Below are 22,504 nucleotides of genomic sequence, written 5' to 3' on the forward strand. Positions count from 1 at the left end.
CAACACAACTGATGGTCCCAACCCCATTTATAAGGCAAGAAATCCCACTTATTAAACCTGACGGGGCACACCTGTGAAGTGAAAACCATTTCCGGTGACTACCTCTTGAAGCTCATCAAGAGAATGCCAAGAGTGTGCAAAGCAGTCATCAAAGCAAAAGGTGGCTACTTTGAAGAACCTAGAATATAAGACATATTTTCAGTTGTTTCACACTTTTTTGTTAAGTATATAATTCCACATGTGTTAATTCATAGTTTTGATGCCTTCAGTGTGAATGTACAATTTTCATAGAAAAATCTTTAAATGAGAAGGTGTGTTCAAACTTTTGGTCTGTACTGTATATGTGTGTGTATGTACAGTATATCTGAATGTGTGTATGTGTGTACAATACATATGTATGTGTACAGTACATATATATATGTGTGTAAAGTACATATGTATATGGTTGTACAGTATATATGACTGTGTGTATGTGTTTTTATGTATAGTGTACAGAGTATATGTACTGTATATATGTGTGTTCAGTATATATGAATGTATGTGTACAGTACATGTGTGTACAGTATATATGTGTGTGTTTATGTATGTGTGTACAGTACATATATATATGTGTGTACAGTACATATGTATATGTTTATATGTGTGTACAGTACATATGTATATGTTTGTACAGTATATATGACTGTCTTTGTATGTATAGTATACAGAGTATATGTATATATGTGTATCCAGTATACATTTATATACTGTATAAATGTTTACAGCATACATTTACAGGAAATATGTATGTATGTACAGTATATATGAATGTGTTTATGTATAGTGTACAGAGTATATGTGTATGCAGTATATATTTACATACTGTATATATGTATACTGCATACATATACAGTAACTATGTATATACAGTATATATGCATGTACAGTATATATGAATGTATGTATGCGTGTTTGTATGTATAGTGTACAGAGTACATGTAGTGTACAGTTATATGTGTGTATCCAATATATATTCCTACACAGTATTTATGTGTAGAGCATACATGTACAATAGGTATGTATGTATTGTGGTAGCTCGACTTGCTAAGCTGCTTCCGGAAGTAGACTCAGGAACCTGGTTTTCTCTGCAGGCTTTATTGTATGGCATAAAGCCCTGCAACTCCAGCAAAATAAACACGGCCTTAGTGGCAAAACAACAAAACAAAATATAAACGATAGCACAGTCCATATGTGTGTGTGCGGTTCGCTCACACAGGTTATGTCCAGCCTTCAGCTCCTGAGGTGGAGGTATGGGGAATGACTTCCCTCCCATCTCTACGTCATTCCCATAAAACCACACCCTTTAAAAGAGGTAACCCCCAGCATATAACATGCTGGCAGAAATTCAGTAGGTCTCAGTTCACACAGGAAAGCAACCTGAGTGACACATACCTCCCCTCGCATATAACACCAGTGACTCTGTCACAGTGTATATATAAGTGTACAGTATATATGAATGTGTGTATGTATGTGTAGTATATATAGTATATACAGTATGGTATGTACAGGTGCAGCTCACTAAATTAGAATATCATCAAAAAGTTAATTTATTTCAGTTCTTCAATACAAAGAGTGAAACTCATATTATATAGAGTCATTACAAACAGAGTGATCTATTTCACGTCTTTATTTCTGTTAATGTTGATGATTATGGCTTACAGCCAATGAAAACACAAAAGTCATTATCTCAGTAAATTAGAATACTTTATAACAACAGCTTGAAAAATGTTTTTAAAATCCGAAATGTATGCTCAGTAAATGCCCTCAATACTTGGTCGGGCTCCTTCTGCATCAATTACTGCATCGATACAGCAATGTGGCATGGAGGCGATCAGCCTGTGGCCCTGCTGAGGTGTTATGGAAGCCCAGGTGGCTTTGATAGCAGCCTTCAGCTCGTCTGCATTGTTGGGTCTGGGGTCTCTCATCTTCCTCTTGACAATACCCCATAGATTCTCTATAATAGATTCTCTATGGGGTTAAGGTCAGGCGAGTTTGCTGCCAATCAAGCACAGTGATACTGTTGTTTGTAAACCAGGTATTGGTACTTTTGGCAGTGTGGACAGGGGCCAAGTCCTGCTGGAGAATGACATTTCCATCTCCAAAAGGCTTGTCAGCAGAGGGAAGCATGAAGTGCTGTAAAAATGTCCTGGTAGACGGCTGCGCTGACTTTGGTCTTGATAAAACACAGTGGACCTGCACCAGCAGATGACATGGCTCCCCAAACCATCACTGATTGTGGAGACTTCACACTAGACCTCCAGCAGCTTGGATTGTGGCCTCTCCACTCTTCCTCCAGACTCTGGGACCTTGATTTCCAAATAAAAATTGGAACTCTGGGAACTTGTGGAGTGTGTCAATGACTGCATTCTGGACATTTGTCAAGTCAGCAGTCTTCCCCATGATTGTGGAGCCTACTGAAACAGACTAATGGACCTTTTTAAATGCTTAGGAAGCCTTTGCAGGTGTTTTTTGTTAATTATTTAAATTTACTGAGATAATGACTTTTGTGTTTTCATTGGCTGTAATCCATAATCATCAACATTAACAGAAATAAACACGTGAAATAGATCACTCTGTTTGTAATGACTATATAATAAATGAGTTTCACTTTTTGTATTGAAGAACTGAAATAAATTAACTTTTGTTGAGATTCTAATTTAGTGAGATGTACCTGTATGTGTACATATGTATGTGTAGTATATGTGAGGACAGTATATATTTCGGTATATACACTCCTCAACACTGAAATTGTAACAGCAAGAAGGACAATCCATAAGGGTATGGAAATTGAGGAAATAGCAGGCAATGCTAAGATTTGCAAATTATCAAATTTTCAAGTACCTCGCTCCAATCTGTGACACGTGGGAAGGGCATGAAAGCCAGATCAAAAGCAAATTTTTTTAGCTACATGAAAGCTCAAAAAATTGGATCGAGTCTTGTGGGATGATTTTATGATCCCTCCTGTTCGCCGACGAGCAAGTTATCACCAATTGTCGCAAACTTAGAGGGACGGAATGCTTGAACTGGGAAATCTTGGATTATCACTCCAGCAGATCTCAACGCACGTAGGCCGAGATGTCAGCACTGTTCTATGTTGCATGTGACGCGCCCCCTGGGCCAGTGCTGTAGGGGATACCCGGAGCCGGATCTCGATGGGGGTAGTAGTCCTTGTGGCGGTGACCCGGTCCGTGCCCAGGGTGTCAAACTAAGTGGCAGTCTATGGCAGTAGATGTTTAACTTGATTGTCGACTACGCCACCCGTTGAGTGCGGCTTTGAAGCCGCTGCTGCAGAGCAGTCCACTGAGGCCGGTGGTATATGTGCAGCAGTGATGGTATAACCCCCAACGGGAGGGGTATGGCCTCAGGGCAGCAGGTGTAGATGATGGGGGTTGTGATGATGCAGAAAGAAGATTCAGAGTCAGGAGATGCAGTTCAGGGTTTTTACTTACTGGTGTTCTTTTGGTCACTCTGGCCTTGAGTGACCACCCGAGCCGTGCTGCGTCCACCAGGTCCTGGACTCTGCCAACCCCCAGGCAATTCCGGAGCGTGGTCCTGAGCTCCTTTCTGACTCTCCCTTCCTCTGGCCGTTCCCACCAGGGATCCACTTTTGGCCGGCTCCCTCGGGTCTCTTGGTGGTCAAGCCTCCTCTGGGCTCCCTGACCCTATACTCGGTGTGCCTTTCTAGTGGATTTGGTGAGGGTCGTGGCAGATCCTGACCACGACCTCCGGTTCCTGGCTAAGGTTGGTTTTGGCCTCTGCCAGCTTGGGATCCGGTACCCTTGTCCGCCAACCCTTCACCCTTTTGTCTTTATTCTGGGATCTTGGGGTTCCCTTCTTGTCTCCTCTCTGGGTCCTTCTTTCTCCTCTCTCCTCTGCAGGCTTAGCTCTGGAGCTGGGCCCAGCCGGAGCCACAGCTCCCTGTCAGCCCTCCTGGCTGAACTCCTCTGCTCTGCTCCTCAGGCTAAAAAGACCCTGTTCTAAGATGGTGCCCACCTTATATACTCCCTCTATGTGTGAGCTCAGGTGACCAGCACCCAATGAGCTCCTATCTTTACCCAGACTACTCCCCCTATCTGCCCCTACACTACTGGGATGTTCCACCCCCCTCCCACTCCAGCCAGGGACAGACGCTGTCGTACCTGCACATAAACTGGTGGGAGTACTGTCGTTCTGTCCCCCGGAAATGGGATGTATGTAGTGCATGCAGCCTACTAGCTCAGTTCCACACTCCATCCTTACCCGGGAGTGGAATACCACACCTCTGGCTTGAGGTGTAATACCCCTGTAGCAGCCGAATCCTCAGGGTGCTACACATGTCCCAGTGGTTGGGAGAACATTGATGGCCTGGAATAACCGCAAGATATGCAGAGGCCAACCTGTGCCCCGACGGATCATCAGATTATAAGAATGGCGCTCAGTAACCCATTCTGTATTGCAAGTGAAATTGGGCGTCATATACCGAGCCTAAGACATCAAATGCTGTCTACACAAACCATCAGAAGGCGTTAGCTCAGTATTGGGCTACGAGCCAGACGTCCGGCTACAGGTGTCCACTGACCTCATGCCACCACTCACAAAGGCAGAACAAGATGGCAATGGAGGCTGGAATGGAGGTCTGTCCTCTTCAGCGATGAGTCCTGCTTATGTCTTGGATGTAATGATAGTCGGAGATTGTTCTGGAGACCACGTGGGCAACGCCATGAAGAGGCCTTCACGAGGGAACATCACACTGGTCCTATTCCCAGGATTATGATGTGGGGTGGCATAATGTACGATAGTCGGACCCCTCTAGTCTACATTCTAACAGCTCAGCGTTACATTGATTTTGGGGGTGGAACTAGTGGTGCAGCCATTTCTCCAAAGTGTCCCAGGACGGTTTTCCAACACGACAACGCCAGGCCGCATGTTGCTTGTGCTGCTGTGAGCTGCCTACATGTCCTAAACATGCTACCATGGTCTACAGCGTCTCCGGACTTGTCTCTCACCGAGCACATCTAGGACGTCATTGGTCGGTGATTACAAAGAAGCTGCCAGCAGTGGATATTGATGATTTTCCCAAGTGCATTCAGCTCAGCAGAACCTTCCTCAGATGACCATTAATAACCTCATTGATAGCAGCTGAGGCTGTAAGTGCCGGGATTTCTGCACATCACGCTCATACTCGGGACTGTATAAATCGAGAGGTTTTCAAAATTTAATTTCCATTTTTTCATCTTTTGCAGATAATTAACATATCTTCATCCTTTGATTTATATAATTCCACCACTTTTAATCTTTGTATTGTAATTTCAATGTTGAGAAGTATATATGTAGCCAGTAAATATGTATATATTTCTATACTGCATATACTTTTATGCGTCTTTCGGTTCTCTCTTGACATCTAACGTATTCTGGGGAACTGTCTACTTCCAGTTCCATCCATTTATCATTTTGGCACATGTATCTCCATGATAATCGCTGTTTTTCTCTTCCTCTTCAGAATTGATTGATAAAATAGCGGGATACGTCAGAGAGGGAATAATTTCTCTGGCATCTGTACATGTGTTAATAAGGCTTTTTATACATCCCCTAATGATTAAAACACAGGGTTGTAGCATCAAAGGGAACTTTCTTGTCAAAAAGCGACCATTGATCCAAAAATTCATATTGTGTAAAAATTTTTACTAAGGTGATTGGAAGGCATGGTGTAACTTCATCTCCTGCCAGCTGTATATGACCCAACGCTGCATAGTCGACCCTGTATAGTCAATAGCCCCCTATGCGGCGGGCTCGACTGGCGCCACCACCACTTGGTTTAAGCGATTTACGGAGAACACAGAGTTCAGATCCTGCTGAACGGACATTGATTGAATATCCTAATGATATACCATCGACGTCTGTCCTGAGACAACCCTCAGCGTCAGCCTGAACAGCTCATTACTATAATGTTAATTATTACAGAGTTAACTTCAAGGCTTAAGTGGATTACATCGCTGCGTCCAAGTAGTGACATCGCTGCGTCCAAGTAGTGATATCGCTGCGTCCAAGTAGTGATATCGCTGCGTCCAAGTAGTGACTGCTGCGTCCAAGTAGTGACATCGCTGCGTCCAAGTAGTGACATCGCTGCGTCCAAGTAGTGACCGCTGCGTCCAAGTAGTGACTGCTGCGTCCAAGTAGTGACATCGCTGCGTCCAAGTAGTGACATCGCTGCGTCCAAGTAGTGACATCGCTGCGTCCAAGTAGTGACATCGCTGCGTCCAAGTAGTGACATCGCTGCGTCCAAGTAGTGACCGCTGCGTCCAAGTAGTGACTGCTGCGTCCAAGTAGTGACATCGCTGCGTCCAAGTAGTGACATCGCTGCGTCCAAGTAGTGACTGCTGCGTCCAAGTAGTGACATCGCTGCGTCCAAGTAGTGACATCGCTGCGTCCAAGTAGTGACTGCTGCGTCCAAGTAGTGACATCGCTGCGTCCAAGTAGTGACATCGCTGCGTCCAAGTAGTGACCGCTGCGTCCAAGTAGTGACCGCTGCGTCCAAGTAGTGACTGCTGCGTCCAAGTAGTGACATCGCTGCGTCCAAGTAGTGACATCGCTGCGTCCAAGTAGTGACCGCTGCGTCCAAGTAGTGACATCGCTGCGTCCAAGTAGTGACATCGCTGCGTCCAAGTAGTGACATCGCTGCGTCCAAGTAGTGACATCGCTGCGTCCAAGTGTTGACCGCTGCGTCCAAGTAGTGACCGCTGCGCCCAAGTAGTGATATCGCTGCGTCCAAGTAGTGACATCGCTCCGCCCAAGTAGTGACATCGCTGCGTCCAAGTAGTGACATCGCTGCGTCCAAGTAGTGACTGCTGCGTCCAAGTAGTGACATCGCTGCGTCCAAGTAGTGACATCGCTGCGTCCAAGTAGTGACCGCTGCGTCCAAGTAGTGACCGCTGCGTCCAAGTAGTGACTGCTGCGTCCAAGTAGTGACATCGCTGCGTCCAAGTAGTGACATCGCTGCGTCCAAGTAGTGACATCGCTGCGTCCAAGTAGTGACCGCTGCGTCCAAGTAGTGACATCGCTGCGTCCAAGTAGTGACATCGCTGCGTCCAAGTAGTGACATAGCTGCGTCCAAGTAGTGACATCGCTGCGTCCAAGTGTTGACCGCTGCGTCCAAGTAGTGACCGCTGCGCCCAAGTAGTGATATCGCTGCGTCCAAGTAGTGACATCGCTCCGCCCAAGTAGTGACATCGCTGCGTCCAAGTAGTGACATCGCCCCACCCAAGTAGTGACCGCTGCGTCCAAGTAGTGACATCGCTGCGTCCAAGTAGTGACATCGCTGCGTCCAAGTAGTGACATCGCTCCGCCCAAGTAGTGACATCGCTGCGTCCAAGTAGTGACATCGCTTCGCCCAAGTAGTGACATCGCTCCGCCCAAGTAGTGACATCGCTGCGTCCAAGTAATGACATCACTGCTCGCTCCAAAGTAGTGACATCACTGCATCCAAGTAGTAACATCACTGCATCCAAGTAGTAACATCACTGCATTCAAGTAGTAACATCGCTGCATCCAAGTAATGACATCACTGCATCCAAGTAGTGACATCACTGCATCCAAGTAGTGACATCACTGCATCCAAGTAGTGACATCACTGCATCCAAGTAGTAACATCACTGCATCCAAGTAGTAACATCACTGCATCCAAGTTGTGACATCACTGCACCCAAGACGTGACATCATGGTGCAGTGACATCACTGCACCCAAGTAGTGACATCACTGCATCCAAGTAATGACATCACTGCTCGCTCCAAAGTAGTGACATCACTGCATCCAAGTAGTAACATCACTGCATTCAAGTAGTAACATCACTGCATCCAAGTAGTGACATCACTGCATCCAAGTAGTGACATCACTGCATCCAAGTAGTGACATCACTGCATCCAAGTAGTGACATCACTGCATTCAAGTAGTGACATCACTGCATCCAAGTAGTGACATCACTGCATCCAAGTAGTGACATCACTGCATTCAAGTAGTGACATCGCCCCACCCAAGTAGTGACCGCTGCGTCCAAGTAGTGACATCGCTGCGTCCAAGTAGTGACATCGCTGCGTCCAAGTAGTGACATCGCTCCGCCCAAGTAGTGACATCGCTGCGTCCAAGTAGTGACATCGCTTCGCCCAAGTAGTGACATCGCTCCGCCCAAGTAGTGACATCGCTGCGTCCAAGTAATGACATCACTGCTCGCTCCAAAGTAGTGACATCACTGCATCCAAGTAGTAACATCACTGCATCCAAGTAGTAACATCACTGCATTCAAGTAGTAACATCGCTGCATCCAAGTAGTGACATCACTGCATCCAAGTAGTGACATCACTGCATCCAAGTAGTGACATCACTGCATCCAAGTAGTGACATCACTGCATCCAAGTAGTAACATCACTGCATCCAAGTAGTAACATCACTGCATCCAAGTTGTGACATCACTGCACCCAAGACGTGACATCATGGTGCAGTGACATCACTGCACCCAAGTAGTGACATCACTGCATCCAAGTAATGACATCACTGCTCGCTCCAAAGTAGTGACATCACTGCATCCAAGTAGTAACATCACTGCATTCAAGTAGTAACATCACTGCATCCAAGTAGTGACATCACTGCATCCAAGTAGTGACATCACTGCATCCAAGTAGTGACATCACTGCATCCAAGTAGTGACATCACTGCATTCAAGTAGTGACATCACTGCATCCAAGTAGTGACATCACTGCATCCAAGTAGTGACATCACTGCATTCAAGTAGTAACATCACTGCATCCAAGTAGTGACATCACTGCATCCAAGTAGTAACATCACTGCATCCAAGTTGTGACATCACTGCACCCAAGACGTGACATCATGGTGCAGTGACATCACTGCACCCAAGTAGTGATATCAATGCATCCAAGTAGTGATATCAATGCATCCAAGTAGTGATATCAATGCATCCAAGTAGTGACATCACTGTACTCGTAGCCAAGTGTGAGTGGATGTCAGCTGCTGTCACTGCAATAATTTACAAACAAGTCCACACTATGGGAAGGATGCATTATTGCATTTGTGCCCTCTTTTTGGTCTAGTTTTTGGTGTTTGTTTCACCTGTTCTTCATTTGTGCCTTATTCTTCATTTATTTTTCGCTTTTTTGGGGGTCTAGTTTTTTTTTCGTCCTGTTATTCATTTGTGCTTTATTCTTCATTTAATTTGTACCTCATTTTGGTCTCGTTTTTGTTGTGTTTTTTTCCAACTGTTTTCCAGTTATGCCTTAATCTTAATTTAATTTGTGCTTTTTTTGGTCTAATTTTTGTTGTTTTTCACCTTTTTTTAATTTGTGCCTTATTCTTCATTTTATTTGTGGGGGGTTTTGGGGTGTTTTTCGCCTCTTTTTCAGTTGTGCTTTATTCTTCATTTAATTTTTGCATTTTTTTGGTGTTTTTCACCTCTTTTTCATTCGTGCCTTATTCTTCATTTCATTTTTGCTCTTTTTTGGGATATTTTTCTCCTCTTTTTCATTTGTGCCCTGTTCTTCATTTCATTTTTGCCTCTCTTTTGTGTTTTTTCGCCTCTTTTTCATTTGTGCCTTATTCTTCATTTAATTTTTTCTCTTCTTTGGGTTATTTTTCGCCTCTTTTTTATTTTCTACTTTATTCTTCATTTAATTTTTTCTGTTTTTGGGGGGTATTTTTCACCTCTTTTTCATTTGTGCCTTATTCTTCATTTAATTTGTGGGGGTTTTTTTACCGTTTTTTCGCCTCTTTTTCATTTGTGGTTTATTCTTAATTTAATTTGTGCCTTTTTTGGCTAGTTTTTGTTTTCTTTCTGCCTGTTTTTTAATTTGTGCCTTGTTCTTCATTTAATTTGTACCTTTTTTTTTTTTTTTAAAGGGAGCCCTTCGCTAGCTATTGAGCATCTTAACAAATGCCACCACCTATATTTACTCCTTTACTGCAGTTCACAAACGTGTATATCAACTACTGACCCCCCCTGTATCCCCCCAAAAAATACCATTTGAATTTTCGCCGGCGCTGTATGTAAATTAGTTTGGTTCGGTCGGATGGGTGTCATCGCTGCGGCGTCTATGCCTCCTCTCTTTTCCTAATCGCCGTCCTCCACCTCTGATTGATGTGGATGACACATCCTGCGCAGACGCACTTTGCTCTGCCCTACTAAGGGCAAAGCATAGGACATCAATGCGCATGCGCCTATTTATTATTTTTTATATATCTACGCCTCTATAGGGGAAGGTTTGGAGTTTCTCAGATGTTTTCGGCTGATTTTATCAATTGCGATTTTTCAAAAAGTCACCAAATTTGGAGCAGAGGCCTTTCTCTGCAGTGATTTTATGCATGACCGATGCTTTGGTGCAAATTTTAGCTCCATTTAGCGAAACGCGTGACTTTTTGAGCTAGCAGGTCAAAGGCAAAAATAAAGAGCATTCTTGATTTTGAGCAAAAATTCGTCATTTCGAAAAAGTAGGTGCGAAAAAACGTCAATGAATGCCAAAAGAGAAAAAAAAAAGGAATTTAAACAAACCGTGAATTATGAATGGGGCCTTATAAAGTTTATGTGAAAATTCAATATATGAAATTTTGAACTGCATTACTGCTATATAGACTATACTTATAAAATAGGGGTACTTAGGGCACAAGTTGGCCAATTTGTGTATTCCCATGGGCTTATAGAGGAAAATGGACACACAGAAATTGGCCAATTTGGGAATATAATCCCACGAACTAACATGCTTCAGTGTGGTGATATTTTTGCTACCACGTGCAAACTCCAGGGTCGTCTCTCCGGCCCCCCATACTTGACCGTCTCTCAGCTCCGCTGTACCTTGACGATCAGTACATTTGACGGCGCACCACTATTTCATGCTATGAAATTGATCCGTCAAATGTAGAAGCTGACAAGGCTCAGTACAGCGTGGAGGCAGCCAAGCATGCCGGAGAACCGAGAAAACCCTGAGCTGGACCATCACTGGAGATGGAAACTGTACCCCTAAAAAAAAAAAAAATTAAATATTATAATAAAATTGCAGATCATATTCATTGTAATAAGACCACATGGCTTTGTCTTGTGCTCATCGTCGCCCCCTGCTGGATAAGGCAATTTGCCTGAGATGACGTGAGGACGGGGGAAGAAGTAGCAACTGTTTGGAAAAAATGATTGTCACTTTTCTAACCTATTGAACCAATGGTCCTATCATCTTATTCAAGAGTTACATTTTATTCTAAATGGTTTTTACATATTAATCCTTAAAGGGGTTGTCCATTATTCGGACAACAAATTCTCACTCATAATATTGCCCCATGTATAATAAAAAACAGCCTGCGGCATTCCAGCAATGTCTGCAACGGGTCCCCGTTCACTGACATCCAGAAGAAGTGAGAACTGCTGCTGCTCTCGGACTTCCTTGATGTCAGTCCGAAAGGAAGTGGGAGTTAAGCGGACCATTAGCAGCCCATGATTGATTGGCTGCAGGGCTCATGTGACATAACAACGTCATGTGAGCCCCTCGCTGGAATGGCTCGGAATGACTCCGGCACCGGAACTGAGTACAGACGGTTTCTTATTTTACTTGGTGAACTATAGTGATTGAAAAGAGGTTGTCCAAGTAATAGAAGATCCCTTTAAAGGGGACCTGTCACTTGTCATAAATATGTAGTTTCTTTACCTTATGTAAATGCCGCTGTTCTCCTGAATCCGGCAATGTGTTTCTTTTCTTCGTGCGCCTCTCCGTTCCTGAGATATGGCCTCCTCTTCCCTGTATAAAAATATAGTCTTGTCTCCAAGTGGGCGTGGTCCTAAATTCTCCATGGGTGTGTTCTGAGAGGGTCCTGCCCAATTGGCAAACAAGACTAGTTTTTTATACACGGAAGAGGGGGCCATATCTCAGGAACAGAGAGGCGCAGGAACAAAATAAAAACATCGCCGGATTCAGGAGAACAGCAGCATTTACACCAGGGGAAAAAAAAATACATCAAAAACATATCTATGGCAAGTGATAGCTCCTACTTAAAGTGATTTTCCAAAAAGTGACTAATTTTTTTTCAAACCCCCTCTCTTCGTGTATAAGGGATGTATAATGTTCCAGCATTTTCAGTGGAGATATGTTAAATTTAAAAAAAAAAAAAACACAGGCGCCATATATGACCCCAGCCTAATTAGCCCTCCATATAATGTGTCCTCCCTGTATCGCTACACTCACTGCAGGATAATATATTAAATGGCCTTTTGATGATGGCCGCACAGAAATGTATTTATTTTTTGCTAATTTATTTGAGAAATTCGCAATCTCTGTCACCGTGTGCTGATGGGCACAAAAAAAAAATCCCTTAATGGGTGTCCCGTCGATGATCAGGGAACAGACAGTCCTTTATGTGGCGGCGTGCAGGGAGTTAACGCACAATTGGAGCCCTGAGTCTCTTTGATATATAGGATTCGAGTACAGTCAGTCCTCTCGTCACCATCGCCCTGCGGAGGGAGAGCGCTGGGAAAAATGAAGCATATTGAATTCCTTCCTCGGCCTCATTGTCTGCAAAGTGTCAGGTTCCTGAGCGTCTCATACCGGAGCAGATATTTTATATATCACATAGCAGTAGCATTAACCCTTAGAATACTGATGGCTGCACTTGGGGTCACCTATAGAGGTCTAGTCAAAAATGGCCGATCTTAGGTAGCAATACATTAGATGGTGACCAAGAGCAAATTAGTATCCTTTTTCTACAAAAGCCAAATTTTAAAGGGGTGCCCCTCTCCAATTCCCAGATGATCCAGAAAAGAAGTTCCAGGTCCCCCTGCTCTTTGTTTAGAAGCAGCTGTCACATCACGTGCGCCCTCTTCCCCGAGCTTCTTCTTGATTGTCAGGGAATAGGAGAGACAAGTATTGTTTTTATTATTTTTGAACATTTCCTGACGTTTTTATCCCCCCCCCAGAGGTCGGATAACCCCTTTAAATAATGAAGGTCTGTCTGCATTCAGCTGCCACTAGAGGGAGCGCACCGTATAGACTCCTATTGAACTAAATGATAAATTAGTATACACTGAGCTCCCCCTAGAGGTGACACAAGATAACCAGATAGAATACAATACATGCTACACAGAAGTCTACTTATTCTGGATGGTATACAGCATAAGATATTATGTAGTCACATCACAGTGATAACTGTTGATATCGCATATATACACAAGAGGTATATATGCCACGTACAATCCTACTTATTCTGGATCCATGCTAGCAATGACCACTACAGGTCAGAGCCTATCCTCTCATAAACTCTGCATATACATATACATGGTATAAACTCTGCACATACATATACACAGCATAAGCTTTGCATATACATATACTCGGCATAAACTCTGCATATACATATACATGGTATACACTCTGCATATACATATACACGGCATAAGCTCTGCATATACATATACTCGGCATAAACTCTGCATATACATATACATGGTATAAACTCTGCATATACATGGCATAAGCTCTGCATATACATATACTCGGCATAAACTCTGCATATACATATACAGTACATGGTATACACTCTGCATATACATATACACGGCATAAGCTTTGCATATACATATACTTGGCATAAACTCTGCATATACATATACATGGTATACACTCTGCATATACATATATACGGCATAAGCTCTGCATATACATATACACGGCATAAGCTTTGCATATACATATACTTGCCATAAACTCTTCATATACATATACACGGCATAAACTCTGCATATACATATACACGGCATAAACTCTGCATATACATATACACGGTATAAACTCTGCATATTCATATACACAGCGTAAACTTTAGATATACATATACACGGCATAAACTCTGCTTATACATATACACAGCGTAAACTCTGCACATACATATACACGGTATAAACTCTGCATATACATATACACAGTGTAAACTCTGCATATACATATACACGGTATAAACTCTGCATATACATATACACAGTGTAAACTCTGCACATACATATACACGGTATAAACTCTGCACATACATATACACGGTATAAACTATGCATATTCATATACACAGCGTAAACTTTAGATATACATATACACGGCATAAACTCTGCATATACATTTACACAGCATAAACTCTGCATATACATGGCATAAACTTGGCATACACGTATGCACATACATACTGTATATATGGAATATGCATATACAATACATGGCATAACCTGTACATATACACACATAGACCTATCCATGGCATAAACTCTGCATATATTTACATGGCATCAATTTGGCATGTAAACATACATGTACATGAGAAATACATATACATACTGTATGTACATACATGGCATAACCTTGGCATGTACATATACACCTCGTCATATACACATACATATACAACTTACCATTTTCAGATACATATACATCTTGCATATACATACACACCTCAGCAGATACATGTACACATACATATTACACCTCAGCATATACATATATACCTCAGCATATACATATACACTTCAGCATATACATATACACATAAATATACACTTCAGCATATACATATATGCATACATATTCATCACAGCATATACATACTGTATACACAAACATATACACCTCAGCATATACATATAAATATACACCGCAGCATATATGTCTATTTATATATATACTCATGCATATAAACATACATACTGACATAGCATAAACGATTTCCTGAATTTCCAGCATCGATAGTGGGATAATAACACATGATAAATATCATTCATCAGTCATCTTCACATCTCATATCGGGGAACAATAACATCATCCTGTATCATTCGGATGATACTGAACGTGGACAGGAAGATATTACTTATAAATACATTGTGCCAATAAAATATAGCTGCATACTACACGGGCCGACCCCAACTACATTGGTTCCCATTATCTGGAGCGTGGTACTCACTCAGGGAGATGTCCGTATACACAAGAGCCAGGTCTGCACATTGTGGATCTGTGTAATAAAGTATATACCCCCCACCCCCATTATGGAGCCACACCTCAGCACACACCCAGCTGCAGACGGCCCCCAGAGCCATCACACACCTGTACAGACAGCGCTCCAAACAGACCCCGGCCCCGGGGGGATGAGTTCTAGTGACACGTGAATAAACCTGACACCTGAGGTCCAGACCTGCAAGCAACGTCTATTGTCTATTCCATTCCTGCCAATAAGAAAAATGGCGTCTAACGCTTCCAGACCCCCAATGTCATTCCGAAATGTTATGCCTTTTATCATTAGACCACTCTTATAATATCAAAATTGCGCTGATTAATTCTAATCTACATGGTGACCCGACGCCTATAGGCGGTTGACTTAGTCGCGCCTTTGTTGCCATGATTTCGCCCATTGTCTTTGTTTTCTTGGAGACAAAGCAATGTTGTGAGACATTTTTCAAGATGGCTGACACGCTGAGTTTTCTGTGTATCCCTGACAACGTCCACATTCAGATATATCCTGAATGGAGCGAACTGTACTAGTAGTAGTAGGAAAGCTTCTATACATATGTGGGCAGATATTACAGTGGGGGCCATTCACTGCCATTATGTGTGGTACACTATTACAGGCGTAAAGGGGTCCAAAATCTGAATAATGGTCCCTGGTGCTCCACAGATGAGTTACTACTATGAGTACGGGGCCTTCTCATTGATTTACAGCCCTCACAATGCTGCGGAGCTGCGCTCCCTCCGTTGATATAGTGCAGCCCTGTAGGTGTCATTGATAGCCATACAAACAGGCCTTGCGTGTGTCCATCATGTATCCGCCATGAGAGTGACATTGCAGACCGGCCTCGCCGTGTCCCAGACACTTATGTACACACAAGTACGCTCATATTTTCCAGGATACAATGACAACAGGGCTTCACTAATGTCAATCAATGCAAGAGTCCAAATCCTCTAAGGGTTAAATCCCCCATATCCAAAATGACAGAGAACAGGAGGGATCAATGTTGGTTTTTATAGCAATGCTCTTAGAGGAGTAACGCTCTGCAGGCCTCAACGTGGCTCACAGGAGATCTGCCAGTGAAAGTGATGGTCTGCAGTTGCTGGGCAGAAAAGTGTTAACGTGGTGATATTCCTTCAGGATTTTGCAGATCAAAATAGGTTAATGGGTTAAGTTGTGGTTTAAAGGGTTAACAGAGCACCAAAGCTTAGACCTGGGTCACGTATGGAAATTTTACAGTAACCGTGAATGTCTCTGCTAAGGGGTTAATAGGGTATGCTGGATTCTGATGATATTACAGTATATATAGGCTATCCTCTGGGGGAAGGGATGCTTTTTAAAAGGGTTATATATGGGGGTTATCTTACCTGTATGGAGTAGTATTCAGATTGTAGGTGGGAGCCCTCCCCCGTCTTCTCTCATCCCGTGTCCTGAAAGGGCTTCTGTACCAGTATGAATGGTCCGGTCACACATCAGACTAGTGCACCCCAGATCTGCCTTCCTGCCCCTTTCATAGGCTGGGCCTCTCCTAACCGGTGGTCTGCCACCCCGTCCCCCCGCACACAGAGCCAGTGATACAGCAGCACAGCCTGCCGTCTACCTGCACAATCTGTATGCACCACCATCTATTCCTCCGCCGTCTGTATCCTCCCAAGTCACTGCTGCTAGTCTCCGCTTATCCTATATCTATACTGTCCCCTGTCCATATCCTATATCCCTGTCCTATATCTCAGCACTATCCCGCCTCTCCTTTGTCCTTATCCTATACACCTGTCCTACACTGACTCCTATTCCGTTTTCCTATATCCCTGTGCTATTCCCTATCCTATATCTGTTCTATCTCTACTTCTTTGTAAGTATCCTATATTGCTGTCCTATATCTGCCCTATCCCGTCTCTTTTCCCTTATCCTATATCTGCCCTATCCCGTCTCTTTTCCCTTATCCTATATCTGCCCTATCCCGTCTCTTTTCCCTTATCCTATATCTGCCCTATCCCGTCTCTTTTCCCTTATCCTATATCTGCCCTATCCCGTCTCTTTTCCCTTATCCTATATCTGCCCTATCCCGTCTCTTTTCCCTTATCCTATATCTGCCCTATCCCGTCTCTTTTCCCTTATCCTATATCTGCCCTATCCCGTCTCCTTTCTCTATATCTCTGTCATATCCAGTCTCCTTTGTCCGTACCCTATATCCCTGTCCGATTCCGTCTCCTTTCTCCGTACCCTATATTCCAGCCTTTCTCCCCCTCCTGCATAAGAATCCTATATCTCTGTATTTCTATACACTCCTGTGTCCATATCCTTTTCCACAATTCCCGTCCTTTCCTCCCGTCCTTCTCTGTCCCGGTCTTCCCTTTCTGTATCCTATATCCCTGTGTCTGGAGCGTATACCTCCGTCCTGCTGTGTATCCTATCTCCTCGCTCTTTCTGCTTTCCTCGGTGGTGGTCTCGCTTTTGTCATTCCTCTGTAATCCCCCAGCCTGAGTCTGGGTTTCGCAGTCCCTTGTTCTTCCCGTATCCCTCCCAGTATCCTTCTTTCTCTGTCTCTTCTCTGTGACAGAGTCTCTCCTCCCTGTTTATCCTCTCTGCCTCCCCCTCCCCTGTGCTGTATCCCGTCTCTCTCTTCTGATCTCCCTCCTTCCACCACCGTCTACTCTTCTCCTCTACGTCCACATCCCGCTCTCTGTCCTGTAATAACCTTGTGTTCCTCTCGCTGACACTCTAATTAACCCCTTTAGTCCCTTTGCCAATTCCTCCTGTCACCCCGTGCTCTATTTTGCTATCAATGCCGTATACCTGTCTCTGGCTCACCTGTATACCTTCTCTGCTGCTTTCAATCAGATGATGCGTCCCCCCACCCCGATCTCTCTTTATGAATGGATCCCTCCAATCTCCAATGTTGGGGCATGCTCGGTGCTCATACATTATTCTGCACCCCCATTATTTTATTCCACGGCTCGGCACCCCACTAATTATTTCTTCTCCATATCACGTGACAGACTGAAGCTGGGTCCTAGAGGCTGGATGTTTGTTTCTAGGTCAACTGTGCTGGCGGGAGGGACGCGAGAGAGTGTGCGCTGTCTCTTTAACTGCAGGTGTTTTGAGCTTTCCTTAACTCATTCAGCCCCTCTAGGTGGCTCATTGCCTTATAATAAAAGGATCGCAGCCTCCCCGAATCATAAATCCCACCCCTGTATTTATAAATGCACATTTAATGTAATAGCGTCTGTGATATAGCGCAATAACGATAATATACAGAACAGATCCCCTTATTGTGTACTGACATTGTACGCGAGCTTATTATACGCTTCATTTGTGCCTTTGTATTTGATCGTCTGTGCACATTTGACTCGCGTGCTCCTTTAAGGGTGGCTGTAAACATTACATAGCTGTTACCTGAATAATAGTTTGAGTAATCCGCTTATTTCAGAGATAAGCGGTTGGCATATACAGCCATTGTGCCGCTTATCTCTGAGAAAGGATCTGGCTAGAGCAAATTCACCCTATTATTATTTAAAAGGTGAATTTCATCTTTATTAATGGATATTGTCAGATAGGACTTGAGAAAACAATCACTTTTGCAATTTACTGCTTATTAAAATTTGCAACCGTTCCTGAGATATTAACACTTTTCTTCTGTTTACAGCTCGTTGCCTAGGAGACCGACCACCGATGCTGTCTAGCTTGTAAACACTGCTCTGAAGCTGTCCGGGATTAGGAGGTATGAGTTTGCTGCAGCGATCCATATTTTCAAAACAGTGCTTACAAGCTCAACAGAAAAGAGTTTGTAAGCACTGCACATGTTCTGTTGCCTAGAAGCTATGGTCGGTCTCCAAGGCAACGAGTCGTAAACAAAAGAAAAGTCTTAATATTTCGAAAACTAAAAACTGAAACACTGCCTGTTGACAACAGAAGCCTGTGATTGGCTGCAGCAGTCTGGTAATTAGAAAAGTGGTTATCGGAAGTTTATCTGATGACGTGCTCTTCCAGTCACCTGGCCGCTGCAGTCAATCACAGGATTTCGGTGTCCTGTTGGCACGCTTTCGGTGTTGGCGCAGACCTCCAGAGCAGCTGGTGCTGGGTTTTAGGGGGTGACGGAAGGTGAATATGCCTTCATTTATTATTATTTACTTAATATTCCTATATGTTTTTCTTTAAAAAAAAAACATTCACGCCTAAAAAAAATATTCAAAATTGAACAATTCCTTTAATCTCTAAGGAATACCAGATTCTTAAGATATAAATGAGACATCCCGCTGTGACAGATTCTTCTGAAATCACTCATACTAAAGAGAATAAGAACAGATAGTAAGAACAGATAGTAGGAGTGGCATCTGTCACACAGACATGTATGGTACAGCTGCTCTGGATAGAAAAATGTAGACCCTTCCAAGGAAAAAGATTTCCAAGGAGCGATCTTTGACAATATGAAGTGTCATATTAACTTCGAGAGTTGGCAGAGATGCAAGAAGTAAGGTGCCTTAATCACGTTTCCAAAAAGGAGGGCAGGTATCTAATAGTATGCAACATATAGACTGCACTGTGAATCCATATGTGCTTGTTCCAATCTTCGGGCAAAGCTTTCCTTTACCTCTTGGAACATGACTGCGGATGCGTGTCAAGTCAGGCTTGAATGGAAGAGGGGGATGGTTTTCGTCTCTGTAAAGGAAGTGGGGGTGAGTTTTTGTTTCTCCACAGGAAGTGGGACGGGTCTTTGTGTGTCTACATTAAGTAGGCGTGGGTCTGTGTCTCTACATTACATTGGGGTTGGTCTGTGTCTCTACATTACATTGGGGTGAGTCTGTGTCTCTACATTACATTGGGGTGGGTCTGTGTCTCTACATTAAGTTGGGGTGGGTCTGTGTCTCTACATTACATTGGGGTGGGTCTGTATCTCTACATTAAGTAGGGGTGGGTCTGTCTCTCTATATTAAGTTGGGGGTGGGTCTGTGTTTCTACATTACATTGGGGTGGGTCTGTGTCTCTACATTAAGTGGGGGTGGGTCTGTATCTCTACATTAAGTGGGGGTGGGTCTGTGTCTCTACATTAAGTGTGGGTGGGTCTGTGTCTCTACATTAAGTGGGGGTGGGTCTGTGTCTCTACATTAAGAAGGGGTGGGTCTGTGTCTCTACATTAAGAAGAGGTGGGTCTGTATCTCTACATTAAGTAGGGGTGGGTCTGTGTCTCTACATTACATTGGGGTGGGTCTGTATCTCTACATTAAGTAGGGGTGGGTCTGTGTCTCTACATTAAGTGGGGGTGGGTCTGTGTCTCTACATTAAGTGAGGGTGGGTCTGTGTCTCTACATTAAGTAGGGGTTGGTCTGTGTCTCTACATTAAGTAGGGGTGGGTCTGTGTCTCTACATTAAGTAGAGGTGGGTCTGTGTGTCTACATTAAGTAGGGGTGGGTCTGTGTCTACATTAAGTAGGGGTGGGTCTGTGTCTCTACATTAAGTAGGGGTTGGTCTGTGTCTCTACATTAAGTAGGGGTGGGTCTGTGTCTCTACATTAAGTAGGGGTTGGTCTGTGTCTCTACATTAAGGAGGGGTGGGTCTGAGTCTATACATTAAGTAGGGGTGGGTCTGTATCTCTACATTAAGTAGGGGTGGGTCTGAGTCTCTACATTAAGTAGGGGTGGGTCTGTCTCTCTATATTAAGTTGGGGGTGGGTCTGTGTTTCTACATTACATTGGGGTGGGTCTGTGTCTCTACATTAAGTGGGGGTGGGTCTGTATCTCTACATTAAGTGGGGGTGGGTCTGTGTCTCTACATTAAGTGTGGGTGGGTCTGTGTCTCTACATTAAGTGGGGGTGGGTCTGTGTCTCTACATTAAGAAGGGGTGGATCTGTGTCTCTACATTAAGAAGAGGTGGGTCTGTATTTCTACATTAAGTAGGGGTGGGTCTGTGTCTCTACATTAAGTGGGGGTGTGTCTGTGTCTCTACATTAGGTAGGGGTGGGTCTGTGTCTCTACATTAAGTTGGGGTGGGTCTGTGTCTCTACATTATATTGGGGTGGGTCTGTGTCTCTAGATTAAGTGGGGGTGGGTCTGTGTCTCTACATTAAGTGGGGGTGGGTCTGTGTCTCTACATTAAGTGGGGGTGGGTCTGTGTCTCTACATTAAGTAGGGGTGGGTCTGTATCTCTACATTAAGTGGGGATGGGTCTGTGTCTCTACATTAAGTGGGGGTGGGTCTGTGTCTCTACATTAAGTGGGGGTGGGTCTGTGTCTCTACATTAAGTAGAGGTGGGTCTGTATCTCTATGTTAAGTAGGGGTGGGTCTGTGTCTCTACATTAAATTGGGGTGTGTCTGTGTCTCTACATTAAGTGGGGGTGGGTCTGTGTCTCTACATTAAGTAGAGGTGGGTCTGTGTCTCTACATTAAGTGGGGGTGGGTCTGTCTCTACATTAAGTGGGGGTGTGTCTGTCTCTACATTAAGTGGTGGTGGGTCTGTGTCTCTACATTGGGGTGGGTCTGTGTCTCTACATTAAGTGGGGGTGGGTCTGTGTCTCTACATTAAGTAGAGGTGGGTCTGTATCTTTACGTTAAGTAGGGGTGGGTCTGTGTCTCTACATTAAGTTGGGGTGGGTCTGTGTCTCTACATTAAGTGGGGATGGGTCTGTGTCTCTACATTAAGTGTGGGTGGGTCTGTGTCTCTACATTAAGTGGGGGTGGGTCTGTGTCTCTACATTAACTGGGGGTGGGTCTGTGTCTCTACATTAAGTAGGGGTGGGTCTGTGTCTCTACATTAAGTGGGGGTGGGTCTGTGTCTCTACATTAAGCGGGGGTGGGTCTGTGTCTCTACATTAAGTAGGAGTGGGTCTGTGTCTCTACATTAAGTAGGGGTGGGTCTGTGTCTCTACATTAAGTGAGGGTGGGTCTGTGTCTCTACATTAAGTAGGGGTGTGTCTGTGTCTCTACATTAAGTGTGGGTGGGTCTGTGTCTCTACATTAAGTGGGGGTGGGTCTGTGTCTCTACATTAAGTAGGGGTGGGTCTGTGTTTCTACATTAAGTAGAGGTGGGTCTATATCTCTACATTAAGTAGGGGTGGGTCTGTCTCTCTACATGAAGTGGGGGTGTGTCTGTGTCTCTACATTAAGTGGGGGTGGGTCTGTGTCTCTACATTAAGTGTGGGTGGGTCTGTGTCTCTCTATTAAGTGTGGGTGGGTCTGTGTCTCTACATTAAGTAGGGGTTGGTCTGTGTCTCTACATTAAGTAGGGGTGGGTCTGTGTCTCTACATTAAGTAGGGGTTGGTCTGTGTCTCTACATTAAGTAGGGGTGGGTCTGAGTCTCTACATTAAGTAGGGGTGGGTATGTATCTCTACATTAAGTAGGGGTGGGTCTGTCTCTCTATATTAAGTTGGGGGTGGGTCTGTGTCTCTACATTACATTGGGGTGGGTCTGTGTCTCTACATTAAGTGGGGGTGGGTCTGTATCTCTACATTAAGTGGGGGTGGGTCTGTGTCTC

At 44.0% G+C, this 22,504-nt stretch overlaps 1 protein-coding gene across 2 annotated transcripts in view; it reads right to left on the reverse strand.

Moving 5' to 3' along the window:
- The window catches only part of SBK1 (SH3 domain binding kinase 1), an 89,999-nt gene that overhangs the window by 26,170 nt on the left and 41,325 nt on the right, over positions 1-22,504 (reverse strand). The window contains exon 1 of one of the 2 annotated variants that reach the window (XM_073648275.1): positions 16,402-18,016. The exons of the other annotated variant lie outside the window; for it this stretch is intronic. The gene's annotated coding sequence lies outside the window, so the exon portion shown is untranslated. Of the gene's footprint in view, positions 1-16,401; positions 18,017-22,504 lie in introns of those variants that run through there. 2 annotated transcript variants of the gene reach the window in all.

Source organism: Phyllobates terribilis, unplaced genomic scaffold (assembly GCF_046119375.1).
Source record: "Phyllobates terribilis strain yellow unplaced genomic scaffold, ASM4611937v1 Scaffold_9__5_contigs__length_417890890, whole genome shotgun sequence".
Lineage (NCBI taxonomy): Eukaryota > Metazoa > Chordata > Amphibia > Anura > Dendrobatidae > Phyllobates > Phyllobates terribilis.